The sequence below is a fragment of the Crocodylus siamensis genome, chromosome 4 (assembly GCF_052110815.1).
Source record: "Crocodylus siamensis isolate JL-2025a chromosome 4, ASM5211081v1, whole genome shotgun sequence".
In the NCBI taxonomy this organism is placed as follows: domain Eukaryota; kingdom Metazoa; phylum Chordata; order Crocodylia; family Crocodylidae; genus Crocodylus; species Crocodylus siamensis.
In genome coordinates this window covers 58,542,691-58,568,085 of record NC_143398.1, presented here as the reverse complement: position 1 = coordinate 58,568,085, position 25,395 = coordinate 58,542,691, and the positions used below count along the sequence as shown (strand labels likewise).

The following is a 25,395-nucleotide window of genomic DNA, read 5'->3' as shown; positions in this document are numbered from 1 at the left end:
GGAAAAAGTGTGATTACCTAAGGAGATTTTTTATCTTCTTAAAAAAACAAAACAAAAACTATTACTCTTTAATTTGTTAGCTATTAGGTTATCAAGTGAAGATGCAATTGTATGGACTACTGACAAGCGAGTAAGTACCAGTGCAACTGGGTACTGCTGTTTTAACTCTAGTAGTCTTGAGTATAGTTGTAGTTTCTTTTTCTTTTAAAAATTACTCCATTGGTTAGATTTAAAAACTTGAAAATTGCACTACCTTAAAATATTGTACTTCATTCTAGTTTATAAATAACAATCACTACTAAAAGAAGCTGGTAGAAAACATTTTTTGAGGCTGTTTATTTTGAACATAAAGCATTATCAAATGGATGGTCAATTTCAGTTCCTGTTTTGTGCATTAGTATGGCATCACTCTTTCCTCCTCTGGGGTGAACTCCTGAGTAGGGTCTTCTCCAGATACTGTAATAAAATATTTGTTTGTAACAGCAGAGCTTCTATTTAATTTTGAGGCAAGATAATGGTATGTATTGATTCATTCATTTTCTGTCCCCAAAACCTGTGACTGAAAGGCACTTTCTGGGTCATCAAGCCTAGACCCCTGCTGTCAAAGGCAACCACATCATATAATCCCTTTCATAAGTAGGTTGAGGATGGGACTGGAACATAGGGGCAGAGGAACCCTGCATGGAATTGAGGAAAAATGAGAGACAATGAAGTGTATTCTCTTAGATTCCCCTGGAAGTCCTGTGTAGTGGTTAAGAAGTCAGGACACCTTGTTTTAGTTTTTCTAAAGAGATGGGTAGGTCTGAGATGTGAAAGAAAGGGTATGCCCATGTATGTTTGTTGTGAACAACAGCAATACTAAAGAGACTTGACTTTTAACAAGGACCAACAGTTCAAAGGGTGTTCTGGGCAATGGAATAGCTGATAGATTATGTGCCAACATTTTGTCACTGATTTTCAGAAAAACAGTTATAAGACATGCAGTTAAAGCATAGCCCTTATTGTTTCAAGTTCTTTGTGGACTCTTAAGTGTGAAGTGAGGCAGTGCTATAGTTAAATCATGTTCTTAATATTTTTTTGCAAGTTTAAATGCAGAAATGTAGATTCTGAGACATTGATTTACTGACAGCAAATTACATGATCCTCAGATCATAGGTTACACACAGTTTTTATATGCTGACTGAAGTAGATAGGAGGTCTCAGCAACCTCTAGTTAAAGTATGCTTTCTTTACTAAACTACCTTCTGTATCACTGTCTCTTTGAATCTACTCTAATTTTATGCACTTTACAAAGTCTATGGTAATTTTTAAATGCTACAGATTTAGTTGGACTGAAAATAACAAAAGTGATATCAGTATCTAGAGAGAGGCTTTTTGAATTTAATTTTTGATTTATCACTTGCATTTCATTGACTTATTTTCCTCAGACTTCACTTTAAATATTTCAGGTTTGGGGGTAATTTCTTGGCTTCCCATTATGACCTGTATTGCCTTGGGTTAGGGTTACTGTTCTGAGTACTTTAAAACAATCTAGCCCTATGGCTTTAATCTAGAAGCATTTGTTCAGGTATTATAATAATCTTACTCTCAGGCTTGATATCTATACAGTGCTTCAGGGAGACTTCCAGTTTCAATCCCTGCTTTCAGGAATTCTGGAACATAATCCACAGAAGTTTAGGGCTGGAAGGGACCTCATGAGATCATTGGGTCCAGCCCCCCTGCTCTGGGCAGGAAATACTGCTGGGGTCAAATAACCCCAGCAAGGTACACATCCAGTCTTCTTGTGAAGATCTCCAGTGTAGGCGCCTGCACCAGCCGCACTGGGAATCTGTTCCAGAGTCTGGTCACATGGACTGTGAAGATGTTTTTCCTTATATCCAGTCTGAAACCTTCTTCAAGGAGTTCATAACCATTACTCCTAGTTTTTCCCTGAGGCACTTTAGTGAATAGTTGTTTGCCTAGCCCCTAATCTGCATTTGAGCCAAAACATGATATTAATCTAGTTTTTAAAACAAGGTGTTTTGTTTTGTTTTTATAACCACGTTTGCGGTAACTGTCGTTGGAGCCAAGTTCATTGTTATAGTTGTTGTCCAGATAGTAGTTAGAAACATTTGTTGCCTCCTTTAGTCTGTCAAAAGATCTAAATTTTAAAAAGAGAATTAAGTGTGTTTTCTATACAGACGACTAAAGATTTAAATGTGTGTATATATAATGTCACACAAATTACATTCAAAGAATGTTCAGGTTGCAAAATTTGGTACTCGGAGGTTAGGAAATTCTCTCATGCGCAACCTTTAGTTCTTCTTGCTTATTGTAATCGTATGTATTTTTTTTGTTTGTTTGTTTTCTATGAGAACCCTCCCTCTCAGTCCATAGAATGAATAGTACTCACTGAATAAGCTGTTACTCAATATTTTGTTTTCTGCTGCTATGGCCCCTTGTGTCCCTACCTGTGTACTATTCAAATCCTTCCTTGAAAATAGTATTCATACGTTTTCTCATGAACTTCTCTGTAATGCTCAGTACTATTTATGCAGCCCTTAGATGTTATACTAATCAACTTACTTGCTCAATACTTTAATGAGGTGGTGATATTATCTCAATTTTAAAGATGGAGAACTGTGATGCAGAGAAATAAAGACCAAAAGTGTCCATTCAGTTTGGATACATACCCAGTTTGATTATCAGTTCACTTAAGCTTGTGAAAATACTGCAGTGATGGATCTTATGTAACCATCATAGAGCAGGGGTGCTCAACTTCTAGCCTGTAAAGCCATGTCATCTGGCCTGTGGGTCTTCCCACAGATCTGGAAATTTTTGGCAGCAGTGGCAACATTAACTGCTGTTCCCCTGCTGCCAAATTTCCAACCCTGCTGCCAAATTTCCAACACTGTGAGGAGCCCTGTGGACTGGATGACATTGCCCTATGAGCTAGATCATGCTGGTGGATTGGGGGGGTGGAGTCAACAAATGGGATCACTGTGCAGCCAGATCCAGGATGTGGGACTGGGCCAGAGCACTAAATTGCATACGCAGGTGAACTTTGTGCACCAAACCTGTGCTGGGATCTGCCCCACAAATCAACCCCAAACCATTCATTCAGCCCACAAGGCCTGAAGGGTGAGCACTACTGTCATAGATAGTGTAGTATTTCTGCATGCTAGATCTTAGAAACATGCGGTATTTCTGTATGCTAGGTTTTCATCTTGTGTGCCACACACAAGATGAAAAATACTTAGCAAATGGCTTGAGTATTTTTGGTGTAGATGAGTCCCTTAATATTTCATTGGGCTATTTTGACAGAAGGAGGAATAAACTCTACTTCTTCAGGAAGTATTTAGCTGCCTTAATCATGAGGCTAGCAAGGATTTGTGTTAATATCTTTTATTGGATCAATGTATAGTTGGGGAGAGATGTTACAACCTGCTTTTTAGGTTTTCCCTGAGATCTGGAAACCATGAGACTATCCTTTCTCTTCAGGTAGTTCCTATGTCATTCTTTACTCTAGAACAAATAAGGCATCAATCTTACAGAAAATTCTTCTTTCCTAGACAACCCCGATTCATCATGGTTGAATCCCTGGTGAGACACCAGTTCATCCTTTTGTACTTCTCTCTTCTATGAACATCCCCAGAAGTCCATCTCTTCCCCACCCCTGCTCCTGCATTCTAGTCAGACATCCCTCCTCTCTAATGCCTAGGTGTGAGAGAGGGGATTTATTACAGTGAAGGAGTTTTCTTGCTCCAAATTTCTATGCCTAGCACCACCTCAGGTAGGAGTAGCTATTGCAATGGAATTCCTGTTTAGACTCCAGACTTCCAGCCTGGAGCCTGCTCAATGTGGATAAATCTTCAGTTCTAGTGCCAGAAAAATTCTCTGCTGAGTATGTGCAGTGATGCTTCAGAAGCTTATGCTTGGTCAGATTTGTTCCTATGGAAAAGCTGGCCAAAAGGAAAACTGCTGATGCAAAATCAACACCCTGCCAAATTCCAAGTCCAAAACATGGGGGTACTAGAACTTTTCAGTGACTTTTTTTTCCTCATGTGAGCACAACTATATATTTTTCCCTAATCTTGATCTTCAGAACAATAGAGCTACTTTTACTGAAACTATCTCAAACAAATCAGCCTGAGGCAGACACCTTGGTATGAAAAATTTGAGCCCAAAGTGTTAGTTTGGCAAAGTCATAAGCAACTTAATACTGGTTTTCAGAATGGAATATCTTGCAGCTTGAAGTGTTACCATGACTCAATCCTGCAAACACTTATGCATTTGAGTTACTGTTCATGTGAATAATTACATTTAATCCCAAACTAATAATTTATGTTCTACAAATTTAAGAAGCCAACTTTTTTTTTTTCTTTGTTTAGTAAGGACTTCATAGGTGTATGAAAAATGAGCTAGTTTTCTTGGTGGTTTTGCATGCAAGATGCTAAAATAGTAAATACAGACTTATCTATTTCTTTAACAAGACTTAAGTAGACTTCCCTGATCAGCACAAGAACACCTTGAATTATTTTTTTTCTAACTTTTAAACCCAGTTCTGAAAGGTGTTGTAGGAACTGTCTAAGAAAAACTATTTCCTGGGATACTCAGGGTGTGGACAGGCATTCAATATAAAACTAGAGGCATGGAGGCATTGTAAGCTGGAGGGCTACCAAGTTTTTTCTCAGAGGCAGTCTCTAGCCAGGAAATAATAGAAGGATACTACTTGGGTACCCCCACCCCAGATTAACAACAGTCTGCTAGGGAAGGCAGCAGGCTCGCTGTAATCTGCTGGCAGAGCCCCCAGCTTTCCAGCTCTGCTAGCCCAGGCAGGGACACAGCTACCTGGTTCCACTGATCACCCGCTCTGGTGAGTAGGAGAGGGATTGGATCTCTGTTGGCTACGGACTGAGACAGAATCACGTGGCCTAGCTGATTGGTGGAACTGGGTAGGGGCATAGCTGTCATTGCAGCAGCAGGGTCACCACTGGGCGGGCTAGCAGGGAGCCAGCCACTCTCCACTGAAGTGGGAGAGTGGGGACTCTTGAGATTCTAGGGGGTTCTGGAGCCCCCTGTAGTGCTACATATAACTGTGCAGGTGTTACACACAGCATTACAAATGCCAGTGTCTTTTTAGTGCTACATCTTGAACAGCTGTACATTTGATTGTTGTAGTGCTATGAGGGCATATATGGTGCTAACACCTGTCAGTGGCCTAAGTTAGTCAAGATCTCCATGGGTGTAGCATCTTGGTAAAAGCAGCTCTTTGAGACGGCCAAGGAGTGAATCTCTCATTACAGTAGATGCAATGATGATCCAGGTTTGTACCTCTTGTGTGGAGGTGGACAAGGTGCTACCACTTCTCCAGCCACCAAGTCAGATGAGTCCTATGACCCATTCTTCTTGGAGGCTTATAGAGGAGTTTATAGAGGAAGAGAGGGTGGTTCAGAACAGCCCCATGTTTCAAATGCAGTTACAGTGGCTTGCCCCTCAGCACATGTGGAGCAGCCTGTTCAGCAAGCTGTTGTTCTAGATATCTTGGTAAAAGGGGGCAAACCTGTGGAGGATGCCAAGGAGCCAGAGCCTCAGCCCAGTAAGTCCTGCCTTCCATTTGTATTTATTTTAATGACACTTTTTGTAAAAGAGAATTCTTTGTATGTATGGCCAATCAGCTTTCTTTTTGCATTTTAGTAAATTATGAAGTATTTGGACGGCTCTTTCAAAACTATGGTCTTTTTGTCTTCCCGCCCCTTCCTCCCCGCTGAAGCATTATTGTTGGGTCAAAGCGTTTTTCAGGGTGGGGAGGCAAGTGTCACAAGCATTCTCCTTGGAGCTGATGGGTGGTATTTGAGGGCCTGACTATGTAATTTACACCTTTTTTCTTTTGTGTTTGGGATGACTACTATTTTTTTTATTTTTTTTTGTCTGTGAGTATGGTGGTCTTCAGTAACCTACTGCAACGCAAACCCCCAGTGACCCACCCCTGGTTGTCATGTGCCATCCCACCCTGGAACTGATAAGGATCCTCAATTATAGCCTACAGTTGAAAAGGATCAGAACTTGAGAAAAATATTCTCAGCTTTCTTGCTTCTGGCTTTCAAGCAGCCTGTGAACCTGGCCCATCTCGTGGTCAGAAGCAACTCCCTGCTGATCAGCATGTATCTAATAGAACATATTCATGCTTTCAAGAAATTTTAAAACCTGTCAATTCATCTCCACTGCTACCATACTAAACACTCCCCACAACCTGGATCCTACACATGGCTGTCCCAGAATGTGGTACATCTCATCCAGTGTATCAAATGCCCTCACTGAAGCTGGGTGAAACTAGGCAAAAACAACACTGCAGAATGAACAAACTCGGGAAAAAGTTAAAGGACAGAGACATGTAGACATGGAAAGCAGAACACATTTCATAAAATAACTGCTTTCTCACCTTACAATTTTCATGCTCAAGTGAAGTTTACAAAACGCCTTCAGAAGATGGGCCTGAGACCTAACATTCCTAATTTGTTTTACCGGACACCAAAACCAGGGATTAAATACAGACGCTGACTTTATGGCTTAACATAATCTGCCTTCAACTCTGCACTCTATGACCTCCTTCAGCGATGAAGGATCTTGCCCTTTCACTTACCAGTTTATCCTTACTAGTGCCTTTCTCTTGTCTTTTCCTTAACCATGATAATATCTCTGCTCTTTTTATAGTGCTGCTCTATTCCTTTAGGCAGGCTGTTTTATTTACACATAGAGATTTTTCACAGGTTATTGCCCTACTCGTTACTTAGAAGCAGACACAGCTTGAGCTTTCTCAGATGTAAAGCAGAGTATTTTGTGTTAAAAAACGTGTCTGAAATCTCTCCCAGCCATCCAGTAAAAGAATCTGTATTTATTTGATTCCAAGATAAGGTTTTAATATTCAGAAAAAAGCTCCTCCTCTTCAATTGATTATGGGGTGGCAACTGCTACTGCTCTGGTCCCAACCCTGGCCTCAGGCCCCTTCTGCCCCACCTTTCCTTTTCCATTTATCCTTGCTCCAGTGCGGCTGGCTCCATTCCTGCTTTGGCCAGGCCCTGTAGCAGCACTGCAGGCTCCCTGCCACTGCTGAAGCAGGAGTGGAATCTGCTGCTGTTAGAGTAAGGGTAAATAGAGGGTGAGGAGGATAGAGGCTGCAGGTGGGGAAGAAGCCATGGTGGGGGGAGACGGGAAGGGCAGGGGATTGAGGCTGCAAGTGGGGGGATGGGCACAAAGGAGGGGGCAAGTGTGGAGGGACAAGCAGCAAGGGGCAAGCTGCCTGCGTCCCCCACTGCTTCCTCCTTTACCTCCCTCTTCGCTGTCTCTCTCGCTGCCCATTTCCCCTGCTGCTGTTTTCCCTGCTTACAGTAGTGGTGGGTGACAAATTTAAAAAAAAATTAGATGATTATTATTATGATTAGATTATGATTATTATCTGCCAATTATTAGATTGTATACTTGGAAAATTATAATACATTTTTCATGTCTAGAATCTAATTATTAGGGAGTCATCTTACCAGAATCCAAGACAATCCTGAATGTAAGTGTGGTACTATCCCAAAAAATATCCTTGCCCCCTCACTTGATTTCCTGGACTGTTCTGGTTATAACATCACTCTAAAAGTACCACAACACTTTTTTTCCCTAATACATTTTTACAGTCCAAATAAGCATAGTGTTTATAAAATACATTTTAGTAAGAGGTATGAACATAAGATTATTAATGAGTAAGTACCATTTATTAGAGTTCAAATTATGTTGGCTAATGTGGAAAGTCACCAGCTGCATTAGTCTTTCTGTGGCAGCTGCTGTGTCACAGTTTCTGCAGAGAGCTTTGTGAAACCCTAGATGGCAAAGGCCAAATATTTCAGTTCTGGCGGTGGTTGAGTAGATTCTGGTTTACAGACACAGTTGAAACAATAGCTAGGTAAGCAGGTTGTCAATGTTCATGGGAAGTGATATCTTTAAATCTGTATTACAGCAGAAATTCTAGCTGTTCAGGTAGTTTAGTTGGTAAAAGAAACCTTGATGGACCACTGGCTACTGACAAGAAACTTGTATTCAATTGTTTTGCTGTCACCAGACTTCAAAAAAGCCCCTGCACATACTTTTGAGGGATCACTGTAAGTGTCTCAAAATGCCATCTCTTCTCCTTTCATGTATCTCCAAAATGTCCTACCTGAAAGAGAGACAGGCCCTGGGATGATAAATTGCTGCCCATTGGGAGTTATAAACAATCTTAAATGTTTGATTTTAAAAGATGCACGAAAAAGTCCCTGTACTTTAATTAAATTGTTAACAACTGTTGCCTTTTGTATGCTGTCTCTAGCCTGCTAATCTCAACAATGAGTAGGGTTGACATAACCAGAAATGGTAAGAGATGCAAACAGCTTGGAGATGCAGTGTATTACTTGTTACCATTTCTAACCTTCAAAGAAGGTAATGAATGGACTTTTTGCATACCTTATTGCAGGCAGTACAAGATACAAGTACCCTGCCACACCATCTTCAGCACGTAGATGATGATGTAGTAATGGGTTAAAAGGAAGCATGTCATGGATGACATATCCAAAATGTAAAGCAGAGGCATGAAATACTCTGAACCATTGTGTAAATAGGCCAAGTAAGAACAGAATGAGAAAGTACTTGGCATAGGGGGAGCAGAAGCTTTGGAGAAAAAGGTTATGAAGAAGGCAATAGAATGGAGAACTTTGACAATATTTATGATGGTGTTGAATAAGTGCAAATGCCCACACGGGAGATTTCCTGTAAAGTTTGGTGCTCTTGCTAACTATGCTTACAGGTAAGCTTATGCTGTTGAACAGACCCTGCTACCAGTGATGGCACTGGTACAGATGGAAGTGTAAGCACATTTTTTTTTTAAATTTCCTCCCCTCCCCCACTAATGTCTCTTCAAATTCTCCATAAGATGCTGGGACTGCTTCATGACATTGTTCTTCCAGTGTCTTATACATGAAGTTGACCAGTAGATAGTATAAGAAGTTAAAACTATGGTCTCTTAGGTCTTGAGTGCTGGGAACCAAGCAATCTCCTCTCATTTTACATGCACAAAAAGGTATAGAAGCGAGTAAAGAGAATGGGTTGTTTGTTGTTGTGTTTAGTTTTGTTTTGTTTTTTAAAGTGTGCGGGGGGGGGAATTGTTAATTTGTTTATGCATATTGTTCTGCAATATTTAAATAGAATTTGTTTGCTGTTGATCGGCAGCCATAGTTGTTAAGTTATTAATTGTTCATGTTTGTGAGTTTAATAAAGTTCACTGTTGTTTGAAATGCCTACTGTTGCCTGCTCAGTTCTAATGAAAGGGGAAGCTGTGGGTTTGCAAAATTATTTTATTAATGTATAAAAACCAGTGTAAGCAACCTATACAATCTACTTAAACGGCACCATTACCCCAGACTAGCTGGTAACGCTCATAATTTGGCAGACAAATCAGTGCTTTCTTTATCTTTCATAATCCAAAATGTATCAGGAACAAATACTGTATGTACTTTATGTAGAAAGGGCTTCTAGGGTTCCAAAAATAATTACAGAATGCATATCTAACCCTTATTGCCTCCTAACATGTTATCCTGAGTTGTATTATACAACCTGCAACATTACATATTAGATTCCTATACTAGCACTGAGGTTACCTGTACATTTCTTATCCTGCTTTGGCCCAAGGTTCATGTTGCTTATAGAGGCACTTTCCTGTTGTGGGGAATCAATTATGGAACCTATCCGTGTCCACGTTGTGTTCTGTTTGCTTCTAGGTTTGCCTGTTTGGGCAGGGCACAATAACACATTTAGCATTCAGAGCATTTAGGTATAAAGGATTATGGAGGCAGTGCCACTTTGTCTTCAGCCCTCCCAATATGCACTATCCCTGTTCCACAACTGACTGTTCATATGGTCTTGTATTAATGTATGGCTCAGTTTCAGAAAAGGATAAGTATCAAGGCCCTTAATATTTGGGCAAATGATACTGTAGTCAAGAGATGCCATGGGAAAGCATAAGATCCTGTTTTATCCAGACATGTTAATACCTAGTCTCAGAATTTTTGCATGATGTGTGTTAATAGTGCTTCCTACTTTTGTGTGCATTGTCCTTCCCCCGTAGTCCATTAAACCCTGCAAACAAAGCGAGTAGTACCCCTTGCAGTTGACACATACTAGTTCCTTCAGGAAGGAAAATAAGTGGCCCCAGTTCAAATTTGAGTATCTCATTCTCTGGAAGATGGACATAATCTCAAACACTTTCTTGATGTCAGTAATGTATGCATAAACTTCCTTGTCTATTATTGTCACAAATTGCCACCAGTAGCCTGACACTTAATTCACCATTACCAACCTGGGCTCTGTAACAGTTTCCTGATAGCAATAGCAATCAATCTTTTTGGCAATATGGACTCAATTGTGTGCTGTTGTCCCAGCAAGTTGAGTCAAACATCTCTCATAGTTTTGAGTAGGTCTGCTTTCTCTCCTTTAAGCTCTGGAGTAACTTTTACTCATCCCATGTCTGTGGAATAACAATCCCACTACTCAGTGCTAGATTTTCTCTGCTAGGGATTTTGTTGTATAGGATACAGCAGCACTTACAGCTTGTATAGTGTCTCAGATTTGGGACGTAGCCTTCCAAATCTGTTGTCTGATTCCTCACTATGACCGATGTCCTTTTAGATCTGCAAGACTATACATCCCAAAAGGACCTCTGGAGTCTTCTTGCACAGCTGCCTTGTACAACAATACATGTGCTTCATCCTGTAGGGACTTATGACTGGTTTCATACCACTACAAGCAAGCTTAACTGAGCGGTATGCTGGGCTGACATAGCCATGTGTATTGGTGTGATGCAATAATGTCTGCCTTTATGGGCTTTGAGGAAAGACAAGTTGTTTCACAGTAGACAACAAATTGATCCCTGAAATAGGCTCCTGTGGATCATGGCACCATAATGTGGATGTGAGTAAGCAGACTTGACACGTATTAGAAAAAAACATTATGGATGGGCAAGTGGGGTTCTAATCAGCTGAGCTCAGAGGTCCTGCCCTAGAATACCTGGATAAGCATTACTGTGTGAATATGAACCAAGATAAACAGGTAAATTATTGAACTGCCAATACTTCTATGTCTTGCACTTAATCATAGTTATACTGGTAATCCATGAGTGTTCCAAATACGTGGGAGACAAGCCTGCAACCCGGTATTCCAGCAGTGCGCTTAATACACAAGTTCTTCACCAAGCATCTGTACTTCTGAATCTATTTGGTCATTTACCAGACCTTTTGGTTTTTGAGACAACAGACAAAAATCTTAGATCCACTCATGCTACATTAATTCAAGATTTTGAAAAGCGGGGTGCAAGTGGTGTGGTGCATCTTCACATATACTACAACACCTATTTTTCTCTAGTTAAAAAGTCCAGAAGCATTACTAATATATTAGAGGCCCAGGCCTATATTATTCAGTTTAAGACTGAAGCAAAAAAAGAAGCAGCTGAAATAGGCATTAATTTGCTATATCATACTTTATATATAAAAACACAGTGAACTAGGCAAAAACAATCAAAAGGTGTTTAATTAATCCTGTAGTCATTAGAATTAACATCTCTTCCAGATTCATACAACAAAATCTAGCCTCCTTGAGCATCTTGATGGTGCTTCCAATGCTTCACTGAAAATTTATTTACACACCTGAGCTAATGTTCATCTGAGTTAACATTTCCACATCTGAGTTAAAGTTTCTATCTAAAGTTAAAAACAGTCTGCAGGGCTGTGAAATAGGTGCTATATTACCAGGAACAGCTAACAAACAGCAGAATTACAGAATAAAGTCTAGCATGATTAGTGGAACTACTGGAGACTTGAAAAGAAGAGAGGGTTGTTAAAACCTGTGGAATGAGGAATTTAGAAGGAATTAGGTAGACTATAAACCATGAATTCCATTGCTGCCTGAATAGAAATGCTGCTGATGCTGCCAGGCAATGAGCGCATCTACCTGTTCATGAATGCATTGTAATTATGGTGCATTAAGTTTAGTACCTGTGATAACAGGTTATTATGGGTACTAAACAATGTTCCATGATTGGTGATACTGTGCATTAGAACAGATCAACACTTTTTAGGTGACGCATTAGATTTAACTACTTCAGATTAGCATGGTTTTTGCCAGCCGCATGAATGCACAGTAGAAATATTCTAATGTGCATTAAGCGTCTCATGTATACATGCCCAGTTTGTTTACATTTTGGGTGTAGCAGGAATCAAAAGGTAAAAATGCATCCTCCCTGGATCCATCCTTGAATATACATAGCTCCAAAGAGAATGTAAGAATTTTTTACAAGAATTTTAACAAAGCAGGGTTAAGAAATTAAAGGCCTAATTTTTACATAGTAGAAGCAGGCCTTTTGAGAATTGGACCGTTCATTCCTACCAGTGATAGTGTTGGTTCTAACTTCCCTATTACACTCCTATAAGCCTCTTCAGGCTGAGTGACTCCCTTGTTATATCTAAACTCTTTAGTGATCCTCTTGTGTGGGCCAAGAAGTCATGAGGAGAACCCAAAAGGCAGCTTTTACAGCAGAGTGAAGGATGGGATACTTGTTAAATTTGAACTCTGCCATCATCACTGAAGTTAGATGAGTAGAAGGAGAAATGGCAGTGGCAAGATCTTGGCTGGGGCAACTCCTTGTTACTTACCCTTAATGACACTGCAGAAAAACAAATGCTATACGTAAAGATTGACTTTACAAGTTAAAAATGGGTCAAGCAGCTATTGACCATTTACATTCTAGATATAATTAAATATTTAGTCTTTGAGAGTACTCTCATTTCTTTAGGAATATTTCAGGTTTTTCCTGGTTTTGTTGGTTTATTTCACTTTTTCTGTTTGTCTTTATTCTGTTTATGTCCTGTTTTTCCTTTCCTTTACGCTATGAGCTTATATTCTGTCCTGCTACCCTTTATTCCCCATTCCTTCCTATGCAGGGAGGTGCTGCTGCTACTGCCACTTCACTTCTGTTTGCTCTTCTCAGTAGTTAGTCCTGATAGTCACAGAAACTTTTGATTCCAACATTGCTTTCCTTTCCTCTTTTCTAAAGAGCCATTTTCCAGGCCATGTGCTTATCATTCAAATAGCAATAGTTTAGGGTCAAAAATATCACTCATTATGTATTTTACTATACAATGACTGACTAGTCTAAGACCTGTAAAGAAAACTAAAATTAGCCCCCTACAAATATTTCATTGCAAACATCACTAAAAAAGGGCAGTAAAAGAGCTGATTTGCCTAATTCTCTGCTAAATTCTTCCTCTAACTTCACTTGGCAAGTTGCAACCCTCGTTTAATACAGAAGGTGTGCACCTGGCAGGTTTCAGGCATGTTTTTCAGTGCAGGATACAACTGTCATCTTGTGGTATTTACAAGAAAACAGAAGTAGAAAGCTAGTTTTCATTTTAAGTGCAACATGTCCTTGTGGGATAGGCAAAGACTATACAGAAATTAGAAGAAACGTTTTGGCTATGGAGATCAACACTACCATATTTGCCTAAAGTGGACTATGCCTGTCCTCAGGCTTATACCCCAAAGTAGTGCTTTTGGGATAGGTGGAGTCTATAAAGAAACTACTATACTTGAATGAGTATTTTTCCAATGACGTTTAAAGGCCTATATGGATTAGAAGACAAGTCTTCATTCATCCTATACTTTAACATTCACAGTATATAACTCAGCAGGCCTGTTGGTCCTTCCGTATATCCTCTATCTTTCTATATATATATCTGTGCATTCTGAGGTCTATGTATATTTGAACTGCATATAAAATTGAAAGCCATCCTAGTATGATATGTAGGTAGGATAGGTTGGACTACAGATCACAGAGCAGGGGTAGTCCCAGAATAGTCCAACTTAATCAATTTAGTGCAATTTGAATGTTAGACCTTACAACAAAAATTTCTGTGTTCATTATGTGAAATGGAACAAAGAGATGGGGGAAGATAGGAATGGAAATGAAGGAACAAATACATTGTTTACTTCTGGTTTTAAAAGTAAATACAGCTTCAGTTGCAAAGACAACAGTTGTACACCTCCAGTCCAGCTGTTGTGTTGTTCAGGGAACTGAAGAGCATTGTATATAAAAAGCTAGATGTTATAATTAAATTTCACTTTCACTCAGTTTCAATTTCCCTTTGAAACACTCCCAATTAAGTATTTCAAGTAAAATCAAAGGAGCCCTATACTTCTGAATGGCAGTGATTGAACTGGAATGGGAATATAATACTTTTCCCTCAAATCAGCAGTGCCTCAGAAGTTGTATTTTTGCACTTTTGATTTTACTTAAAATGCCAAAAAAAAAAGTTGATATTCTGTGCCAAATACCTCCTTAAAACTTACAAGGTAATGTTTTGTGATGCATTAAAAGCATTCAGAGATAGTCGGTTATTTGGTGTGGAGACATAGACTGTGTACAACAGTTCATTTCTAGCAGTAGAAAATTTCCAGTGCTAGAAATTGTTCTGAAAAAGAGAGAAGTACAGTTCAGTCTGGAATAGGGGTTACCACCTTTTCAAAATGCAAAAGCGAGACGCATGCCATAAAAAAATGGGGTGGGGGTATTGTGCCAGTAGCACTGCCTGGAAGTAAGGGGGGGCATGACGTAGGGCACCAGCATGGGGCAGCTGGAGGAGTGGGGGAGGGGTAAGGAGAGCCATCTACCCCCACCCTCTCTAGCTCCGCACATGCGCACACAGTAGGAGGGGGCTGAGTGCCGCTTTCCCATGGGGAGGACATTCTAAGGGTGGGCTCACCCTTCTGGAGCATGTGCTGGGGGACTGGGCTGTGCACCTTGTGATGTCTCTGAGTGATGTACAACCAGGGATACAGAGCCCTAGAGGCTGGGGGTTGGGAAGTGACCCATGGGAACTGTGTTGAGGGAAATTGGGACAAATGCTGTCCCGGAGTCATTCAGCCTGGGACTGGGACTTGATTTTACATTTTTGGACTGTCTCACCCAGTTAGGGATGGGTGGTCACCCTAGTTTGGAAACAGCTCTCCCCTGTTCCTTGTGCATTTCTGAGATGAGGATGATCTTGGTCTGGGAAGATCTGGGTTGCTCCAGTCTTCCCATTCCCAGGGAAACTGGAGCAATGAGTTAAAGTCCCTGCCTGCTTCTCACAGTGAGGATTCCAGTGTGAGAAGCAGGCAGGAGGCTCATGGCACCACTTCCTCTGCTTGGCTTCCAGTGCCCTGAAGCTGAGTGGACAAAGTAATGGGGCAGAGCCCACTGACTGCCTCTCACTCCATGGCCTCTGGAATGAGAAGCAGGCATAGGGCTCATGGTGCAGCTCTTTCCACTTGGCTCTAAGTGCCTGGGAACCAAAAAGATGAAGCAGTTGGGCAAAGCCTTCTGCCCACTTTTCACACCTGGGAATCCAGTGTGTGAAGAACCAGCTGCAAGCTGGCAACTGCTCCTCATCCAGCCTGTGAGAAGGCCTGGAGCAGCTGTTCCTTGTGTCTTCTCCAGACTAGGGTGTTCTCAGACTCCAGAAGGCATGGGAGCCTTTCCTGAAGCTCCACTCCTCCTGCTCCCCAGAAGGACTTAAGTTGTGGGAAAGTGTGCAGCTATTCATTTTCCCTTGAGGACCCTTCCAGGAGTGTTTTCTACCTGGTTGTACTTGGGTTACTTTTCTCTTGGAGCAGCCATTTTGTGCCGAGAGGAAAAACGAGAATATCTGTACACTTGTGGTTTCTACCAGGAGAGCAACAGTTCTCTTGGTAAAAACTGATGTCTGTACACTGCCTCTTATCTTATCCTAAATCTTATTCTTTAACTTGTACCAGGTTCTCCTTCAGGCTTGTGTGGTTTATTTGCTTCTTATTATTCTTCTGTGCTTAGGCCCTAACCCTTCAGATGCTTAACAATATCTAATTTTATATATGAATAGCCCCCTCGATGTGGTGCAACTCGGATATAAAATTAAGCCAGTTCCACTCAGTCCTAATTGGCTCAGCAGCCACATGAACAGCCTGGCCTCCTTACAGGCATGGGGAGCTCCCTGCCCCCCAGCTCTTTCCTTTCAGCTCAGCATGCCCCCATGCCAAGTGCAGTGCATGCCCAGAAGAGGGATCACATCAGTTTGACCCAGCTTACCCGGTGTCTGTATAACTAACTCATGAACTTCAGTGGGGCTTTTTGTAGCTTTCGTCTAATAGCTGGTCTAATAGCTGTTTTATCTAATAGCAGAAGCTATTGGATAAAAGCACCAAGAAGCCCCACTGAAGCATGCAATCTATAGATGCTGGGGAGCCAGGTCAAACTGACATGATACTCTTCCAGTAAAGTGCCGTTTGGAGTTTTTTCCCATGTCTGTCAGCAGTATCTGTGTTAATGAAACAGTCAAAACAACATAGATAGCCCTAGGTCAGTGGTTCTCAAACCTTTTAGATTCGAGGCACCTCTCCATAGGTTTTTGGAATGTAATTTAATTATTTAATTCATTTCTCATTTAATTATTTTCTTCGAGTGCTTACCTCCTAACATCCCACAGCACTCTAAAGGAACCTCACAGGATGGCAGGGTGGGCATGGCACCCTTAGAGCATGACAGGGGCTGGAGTATGGTGCTTGGCACTGAGGGGCTGCTCGATGGGGCAGATTGGGGAGCTCAGGGATGGATCATTAGACCCCGAAGGAGGCAGCTGTCCCTGCAGGAGGTGGAAGGGAGGTGAGAGTGACCTTGGCTGCAGAAGCTGCTGCCAGGTGAGGGCAGTAAGGGCAGAATCATTTTGTGGCCTGTTTTTTCCACTGTTTTTCCCCCTCCCTGCCCTGTCTCTAACTGATGGAGTGAGTGTTGCCTCTGCTACCGTGGCTGTCCCCCCAGGGACCTGAATGCTGGTGCCTGGAGTCATCATTCCCCGCAGCTCCTTCTACTACCTCTGGCAGAATGGCCTCGTGGCAAATTGTGCCACTGGGAACGCAGGGGTAGGCTTTGCAGGAACTGCCAGGGGATGGGGGTTGTGCTTTTCAGCTTAGCTTGGTCCCCTGCTCCTCCTGTGCTCCCAGAACTGGTGGGAGGGGCCACGGGGAGTGGTGTGCTGGGGCAGGCACAGGATGCCTAGCACGTAGAGGAGCCAGTGCTTACTTCCCCTCAGAGGGGCCAGATGCTGTGGCACCCTTCTCAGAAGGTCACAACACCCTGGTTGTATATCACTGCCCTAGGTGAACTGTGACAAACACCGTAGTTCAAAACGAAAAAAACCTGAACAAAAAACTACTTTAGTTGATATTTACTCAATTTATATATATACTGTTTTTAAACCACTGCAAGAAATGGCCAGTGGATGCAGTAAAAAAAAAAAGACAAGACAAGACAAAAGCAAAAATGAAGTAAATAAATGAACGGAAATATGATAACATTTTTGGGCAAGAACTGCAGGTAATAAACTGAAGAACTACTTGCAGTTCAGGAGCTGCAGTCTGAGCATCACCAAGTTAAGTGTCCAGGTTAAGTGAAGCATTTAAGTGTTGCTGCCTGTGTATGCAACACCCAGCTAAGTGTCTTTCTGAGGGGGGCGGGGGGAGGTGTTCTATTACAATGCAAATAATGCACTGTGACTCCCACTATTTTTTCCCCTGGAAAATAAGAGTTTAAGAGAAACCATCACCTGATGCATTGTGGACAAGTTAAAAGGAAAACAAAATTTTAAAACTATTTCCCATGTACCTAGCCACACCTTCAAATATCAGAAGTATTATTTTCTGATTATTATCCCATTTTCTCTTGCAAAATCCAAATTTTAAACTATAAATGTCTGTATATGAAAGAAGCCATTGAACTACATTCTGTACCTGAAAGAGTTCATAAACAGAAGTAGTAGTTAGAGGGGAAAGCTATTTAGGCCCATATCCAAAAAAAGAATCTGGGCACAGTAGCACCTAACTTTTAGATGGCTGGCCACTGTAGTAGAATCCTAAGCCCCACAATAAGCACCTAGGCCACATATGCAGTGCATAAGGAAAATTAGATGCCTCGGAGTGAGAGCCCCAAAAACAAGCACAACAAGCAGGAGGATGCTTAAACTACTTTGTAGAGAAACATTGAGAACAGGGCTGTCTGGAGCTTGGATTCTTTATTCAAAGGACCTTCACTTAGGTTGGGATTCATGGCCTGGAATCTTCTCTTGAGGGTAAGTACCAATGACTTTTCACTCAAAGATGGGGTATGTGCCACGCCTTTCTTCTAAAATATGACTGCAGGGGTGGGGGGAGGCACGACTCTCCTACTTGTATATAATAGCTTAGTAGTTACAATATTCATACCAGGGGTGGGAAATTCAGAGTTAGTTCCCTTATCTTACTCAGACATTCTCATCCCTCCACCCTTTGCCCCAGCCTGACTAATCTTTAATTATTCAATGCACAACAGAACAGCTTCCACAAGAGGGGTGGAGAGTGCCTGATCCTATGAATATCCTGTAATCTAGCTGTTAGGGTAATGGTTCCCAAACTTTTTCCTGGTTAGGGTCCCACTTACAGAACAATAATTTTATATGAGATCATACATTAGGTACACACACACACACACACACACACACTCACTCACTCTCTCTCTCTCTCTCTCTCTCTCTCTCTCTCTCTCTCTCTCTCTCTCTCTCTCTCTCTCCATATGGATCTAATAAATTAAACTCTGAGCTAGAGCCCTGCTAGAGCTCCCATCTGGTGGGTAATTATGTGCCCAAAACTGACGAGATCTGCTGCGTGGTAACAGCCCCTGTGCCTTCTCTTACCTCATGATAAGAGTTACACCCTGGCAGTTTACCTTTGAATGAAACAAGACTAAATTGCCTGCTTTAACTTTAACTTACTGCAGCTAACACATAGCTTTTACCTCTAATTATGAGCACATGACCAAAAGTAACAGAGGTAGTTCTCTGAAGAACATTACAGAGGCATGTTTTTATTGACAATTTTCTGGTTAGACCTATGTGAAGGTTCAGGGGAGGTAAAGGCTCTTTACGGCATGGGACTCTAATAGGGACCTACTTAGGAATCACTGAGTGTGTCTGCATGTGCATTTGATGCTGCACCAGTTTACTTGCAAGTAAATTACTTGTGAGGAAAGGGTCCCAGGCATGATCTACATGTGCAGGAAAGTGGGAGCCTATTTGCTGCCAATTGGCTTTTGCTCTCTGGGGCCCTGCAATGGGCCCTTGCCACCGCTGGGGGGAGTTCCAGGCTCTGGCTGCAGCTACGAGCAGCCAGCAGCTCTCTTCAAAAGCCAGCCCCACTTGCTGCTCCCTGGCCAGCCCCTTCCCTGGTCAGGAGCAACATGGACAGCACAGGGAGCATAGGGCAGTGCTCTCTTCACCGCCTCTGCCTGAGTCCCCTATGACTGCTCCAGCCCCTGCCCCTGGCAGCGATAACGAGCACCTTGTGGTCCTGCTAGACCAGTGTGCCAACTGCCAGCTTGCCCACGGTTGTCTGGGCCCTCCCGGCTCCCTCACATGCATTGACTCCCTGCTCAGCCACCGCGTGCCACCCAGAGCTGGTACCACCCACCTGCTGCCTAGACCCTGGCTGCTAGGCCGGACCCTGGCAGGGACACCAACAATAGGCTTCAGGATGCCACCACTGGAGCCCTTGGGCCATCACCCTCCTGGGCATCCAGGCTTGCCCCCTCTGGCCCACTGGGTCCAGCCAGGACTGATTACTGCACATTGTCTAGCATGCCTGGGATGATGAGCAGTGGGTGGAGGCGTTCTACATGACTTGAGCCACCTTACAGCATCTCCTAGGGCAGCTCTGGCGACACCTAGAGTGACAGGATACTGGCATGTGTCTGCCCCTCTCCATGGACACCCAGCTGGTCCTTGCCCTGCTCAAGCTGGCTACACCCACCAGCCTGCAGTATGTCAGCCACCTCTTCAATGTGGGCAAGACCACCACTGGGGGGGGGCCATTCTGGAGGTATGCGGTGCCCTCTAAGACATGCTGGGGGATACCGTGCACCATGTGCTTCGCTCCCCTGGCGGCGGCGGTGGGGTTCTGTGCCCTGGTGCAGAGAGACTGCTTTACGCTGAGGGGGTGCTGGACCTCCAGCTGAGTGCCATCGGGGACCCCATCTACCTGTTCCTGCCCTGGCTCATGCAGTTGTACAGCAGCCAGCTGGATCCCCACCAGGCCCACATTAACTGCTGCCTGGGCCAACCTGTGCCCTGGTGGAGTGTGCCTTTGGCCACCTCAAGGGCCACTGGTGCGTCCTCACCACACACCTCAAGTTTGCCAAGATGAACCTCCCCAGGTCATCTTTGCAGCCTGTGTGTTACATAATGTCTGTGAGGCCTGGGGCATCTCTTCTGCAAAGTCTGGGTGGAGGATGCGTGGCATCGGGAACACCCCCTGCAGCAGCAGGAACAGTGGAAGGCAGCAGCACTGCAGTGCCAGGCAGGCTGGCACAGCTAGGCTGCGGCCTGCCCAGGGGGACACGGGCCTGGAGTGCCCTCATGCTCCCTGACTGTGTCCACCAGGGATTAAAATTCCTGCTAGCTTTTAAGGGCCTGAGGCAGGGGCTGCCATATAGGCAGCCCAGCCCTGGGGCAGGAGAGGCTCCCTACCTGGAGCCCTGGGGCTAGCCTGAGGCCAGCCCCCTAGTGGCAGGACTGACTGAGTAAATTTACTCCCAGATCGCATCTACACGTGTTACTGTGCAGTAACTAATCGTGAGTACATTTGCTACCTGGATTTGAAGAAGTTAGAAATCATAATTAATTAGAATTAGTTTGAAGGATAACTACCTATTTGTAACCCTAATGAGAAGTCAGGGATGATGAGAAAGTGACAAGTGTTTTCAAATGGCCCAGCCCTTTGAGGAAAAAACCTATATGAATACTGGGTTGTTGCTGTAATTTGTGAAAGGATTATTTATCTATTTGGGATATGCTTAGTAGTCAAGTCATACTTCTATCTAGACAGTACAAAACATTAAGTATTAGATCTTAGGTGTCTTTTCCTAACTGCCATTCAGGTTTTAAATACTTTGTTTTGTCTTTATTGACATTGTACTTGAATTCAGCAGTTGTGAAACCATGTATACTATGTTGTTGGACTCACAAATGTGAACATTTAATTTCCGCAAAGGATATATAGTCTGTTAATCATTTCAAGGAGAATTTCTTAAAGTGATAAGGTGGCTTTAGTATGTCCTCTTGATTCTTCCTTATCTTTCACATTTAGTGATTTACAACTATGTAAAATAAGTCTGGAGCTTCTACTCTGATCAGGTAACACCTTGCACAGTTGTGGGTGATTATATAACATGTAAGCAGTGAAGAATGCTGGCTACTGTCTTAAAGGAAATACTAAACATATTTGAAGTTTTCAGATCTAGGAAATATCTTTTGGGTTTTATTTTAAGTCTAGAACTTCATCACTTTTTATGAGGGATGCTGGTTAAAAACATGTTCTTCACCTTTAATTACTATGTTAACTCACAAATTTGTCAATTCAGACCCTATTTGAAAACATGGGAGAAGAAGAAGAAAAGGTTTGCCATACAGGACAGACAGAATATTTATCTTTCAGCCTTTAGGTCTTAAATTTAACTGTATCCCATTCCCGAGTCATGGAAGGAATGACTTTTAATTCTATTTAATTCTCTTTAAAATCTGTTCCTTTGATCCAAAATACATAAAATGATAAGTATCACTAAAACACTTAGGTTACAAGAATACATCTCCAGGAAATCAGCCTTAACTAATCAGTCTTCTTTCCCTTATTTAAGAAAACAAGCCATGTAACCTCTGCTTAAAGAATTTATAAAATTACAGGCATCTTTTTTTATAGTTATAGGCACCAAGATACTGCTAAAAAAGTAGCTTAAAGTCTGTGTTATTGTCTGAAAACAAGCCAGCAAAGAACTTTCTTGACTTCTAAATTCCACTATATAAAAATAATATTTATGGCTATAGAGAATGCTTATATAAGTAAGTAGCTGGTTATTATTTGTGTGCAAAGTACAGTACAGTAATATAAAAAAATAAATAAATTTCAGAGTGTAATGTAAAACTGAATATTGTTAAGGGAATATTGCAGTTAGGTCATGGTTGGAGCAGTCAGGAATCGTACACAATGTAATTGTAACAGGGTGGCCTCCTCATCAGGTCTCTGCCAGCCACCCTGCTCCTGAGGTAACCACCCACTTTGCTTGGCTGCAACACCTTGATGGAAAAATATGAGAGTTGTTACTGAGGTGGGAGGCTACCCATTACTCGCCCTGCTGACAAGGGCCTAACACCCTCTCTGACCTTCCCTTCATGGGTCCTATGCCTCGCAGATGTTACTCTGGTGTTACTTCCCCAGCCTATGGACAGAGCAAACTGGGCACAGAGTTGTAACTCTTCTCTCCAGCCCTGGAGGGCCACTCATATACCACCTCTGTCTTGCTGGCATCCCATTTACGCTGCTGGCTCTCACCCAGCGTCTTTCATACTGCCTTCTCTCAGGGCCACACTGATCCTGCCTGGCCTCACCCGGCTTCAGGCTTAGCTCTCCTCATCTTGGTCAGCCCTGGAGCAGTCTGTTGGGTGTCTCCAACTACCCTCACCTGAGCGTTCACTGAGCGATTGTATGACTGTAGGCCTATTTCGCTCCTGGCCCCTTGCTGGGCCACTGTGCCCCCACTGGGCCTCCTCACTCACTTATACTCGGGGCCTCTCTACTTGTCGTTCCTCTCACTCAGGGTCTCTCCCACACCCCTAGGCTTTCCCCTGCTGCCTAGGTGCAGCCCCAGGTCCCTCCTCCGGTCTGGGCTCTGCCTCAGGGCTCCTTAATGAGCCCCAGGGTCCCCCTGCTCGTTAGTATACCACCAGGGATGTGGGGCTGGGGTTATAAGGGGCCCTGACCTGCCTATCACTGGGGAGGTCACTGGCCTGGCATTTCCTGGGGACTCCCACGTGACGAGGAGCCCAACCAGGCCACCCTTCCCCAGCAGGGTGCAGTTTTACATCTGACCCAAAACAAGGGATCACCTCCACCTCACCCTTACCTCCTGACTCTGGCAGGAGCAGCCTCTCAGCATGATATTTCCTCCTGCAGTAAACTGCAGCCCAGCTTATATCCCTGGGTTCAAAATGGCTGTCCTCATCAGGCACCTGGTTGTTTTCTGCCTGTAAAGTGGCAGGCACCCAAAGGTGCCCTGCCACCATAATAGTGCAACAAAATAATCTAAACGGATACTATATATTTAAGTATTTATACAGACTGAGGTGGTTATTTTTCAGTGATTATCCTTTAAAAATAGTGTCCTATGTGAGCTACACATTCATCTGTCCTTTTTACTTCTGTTTTCTGTTTCCATGTAATATCTATACCAGGAATACAATTTCAGTTTAGCTCTTCCAACAACATAGTAGGTTCACCGATAGTTTAGCTTACAGTGACTAAGGACACTTCTACGTTGCCCTCCAACCATGCTGGGGACTGCTGCTGTGAAAACATGTCCACCCTCTTGCTTCCACCATGTCTGCTCCAAATGCCAAAAATGTAAGGTGGATGCTGGGTGGTGTGCATCCAAGTCAGGCCCAGTGCTGCTCCCAGGCTCATAGATTCAACATGCTTATTGCTGCATATTCAGCCTGGCTGTACTGGCAGGGGGAGTGTGTGTGTGGTGGGGGGGTCATCAAAAATGTTTGCAGTATACAAGGAGGAGAAGCAAGTGGATAGTGTGTATTTTCACAGCTGCACTCCCTAGCATGGTGAGAGGCAGTCTAAATGTGACCACAGAAGCAGGTTTACAAGGTGAGAGGACCTGTTTAGCCTCCTGCTCTTGTTTACTTACCTGGAAGGTCTCTTCCTCCACCTTGCTCTAAGCCTTGTGTCACGCTTACAAACTCTGTTTTTCCCAGAGGGAGTAGAAGTAAGTGACAGGACTGGTACTCCTAGCACTTCAGCTGTCCTAGAACACAGCTCAGAGTTGGCTGACCCCTTCAGTGTAGAAGTACCCCTACCAAACCCTGACCAGCAGTGTCTCTACCTCTGAGCAAAACGTTTTTTTATGTAAAACTTTCTGAAGTACAGAACAATATATTTCTGGCTGTGAGAAGCGTAGTGAAAGCAGTCAAGTGATTACTGCCCAGAAATAGACACCAGAAGATCTAGGTGATATTTCTAGGTCTGTCATAGTCTAGCTTTGTAATTTGTGTCTCAATTTCCTCCTCTGCAACATGGTCACATTTGCTTACTCCACATTACTACTGAAACCTGTTTCACATTTTGAAGTGCTTTGCGATCCTCAGACAGAAGGAAATATTGCAGAAAAAAATATTTCCATTATGTCTTAGGGCTTGCAAACTGTTATCATACAGACAGCTTCCTTGAGGTACCTTTTCAAAGCCTGAAGTTACCCACACTTTCCTTTATACTAAAAAAATGGCCTACCACAGGGCTGTCCAACTGGTGGCCCACAATATGTGGCCTGTTGGCTCCTGCCTGACAACAGCAGGAGCAATGGAAGGAGTGATTATGTGCCATGGAGGCCGGGGGTTCTAGGCTAACCCCCTCTCTTCTGGTTTCTCCTGCCTGCCATGCTCCTGGGGGCAGGGTGGTGTAGGGGAGAGGTAACCAGCATTTGTGCTGCTTGTGATCTTCACATGGCTGGGGGGTGGGGAGCCAGGCTGCACATGTGGCTGGGATTGAACCTTAGAATGCTTTTATAAGAATAGAGATACACATAGAAAAACACAATAATCCAACTAGTTAAATTCCCAGAACCACTTAGTTTAGATTTGTTTGCAGCAAGTCTATGAATCATTTCAAACTGAACTAACAGTAGATAAAAATTAGCTGAACAGTTTATCTAATTATCCCACTACTGTCCCAGGGAGCTGATAGTTGTTTAAACTTTCCAAAATGACTTGGGAGCCAGACCAGGAATCATAGGTTACAGTACTCAGGGGCAGACTTTAATTGAACTGGATTATATAATGCATATCATAGCCTGTCTAGGACTGGGAGCCAGTAACTTTTGCCATTGCACCTCAACACAGGAGCAGAAAGAGAGAAGACTGAAGAGTTGTGTCACAAAGGCCAACAGAATTTTGGTAAGGCAGGGGCAAGAAAAGAGCAATTAAATTTGGCCAAATCAAGAAGGGGAAAAGAAATAAACTGACTCTGAGCTGTTGGGTTGGGGGGAGGGGTTGCTTCCTCCCTATGCCTTCCTGCAGGCAATATGTCAAATCAGAACAACTGTTTTCTCATCAAACATTTCCCTATCAAAAGTTGGTTGCTGTCTCCTTCACAGGTGCCTGGGAAGAAAGGTAGAAAATAGAAGATCAACTCACCCACAGCCTCAGCTAGGTGTTCATGAATTCTTCTAGCAATTATTGGCTTCTCTTTCTACTCCAG

At 43.0% G+C, this 25,395-nt stretch overlaps 1 long non-coding RNA gene across 2 annotated transcripts in view; it reads left to right on the top strand.

The window, feature by feature from the left end:
* The window catches only part of LOC149865757 (uncharacterized), a 76,463-nt gene that overhangs the window by 6,615 nt on the left and 44,453 nt on the right, over positions 1-25,395 (top strand). The window contains exons 3-4 of one of the 2 annotated variants that reach the window (XR_016441768.1): positions 25,038-25,091; positions 25,292-25,395. This is a non-coding gene — a long non-coding RNA (uncharacterized LOC149865757). The other variant, XR_016441767.1, reaches the window with a different exon arrangement.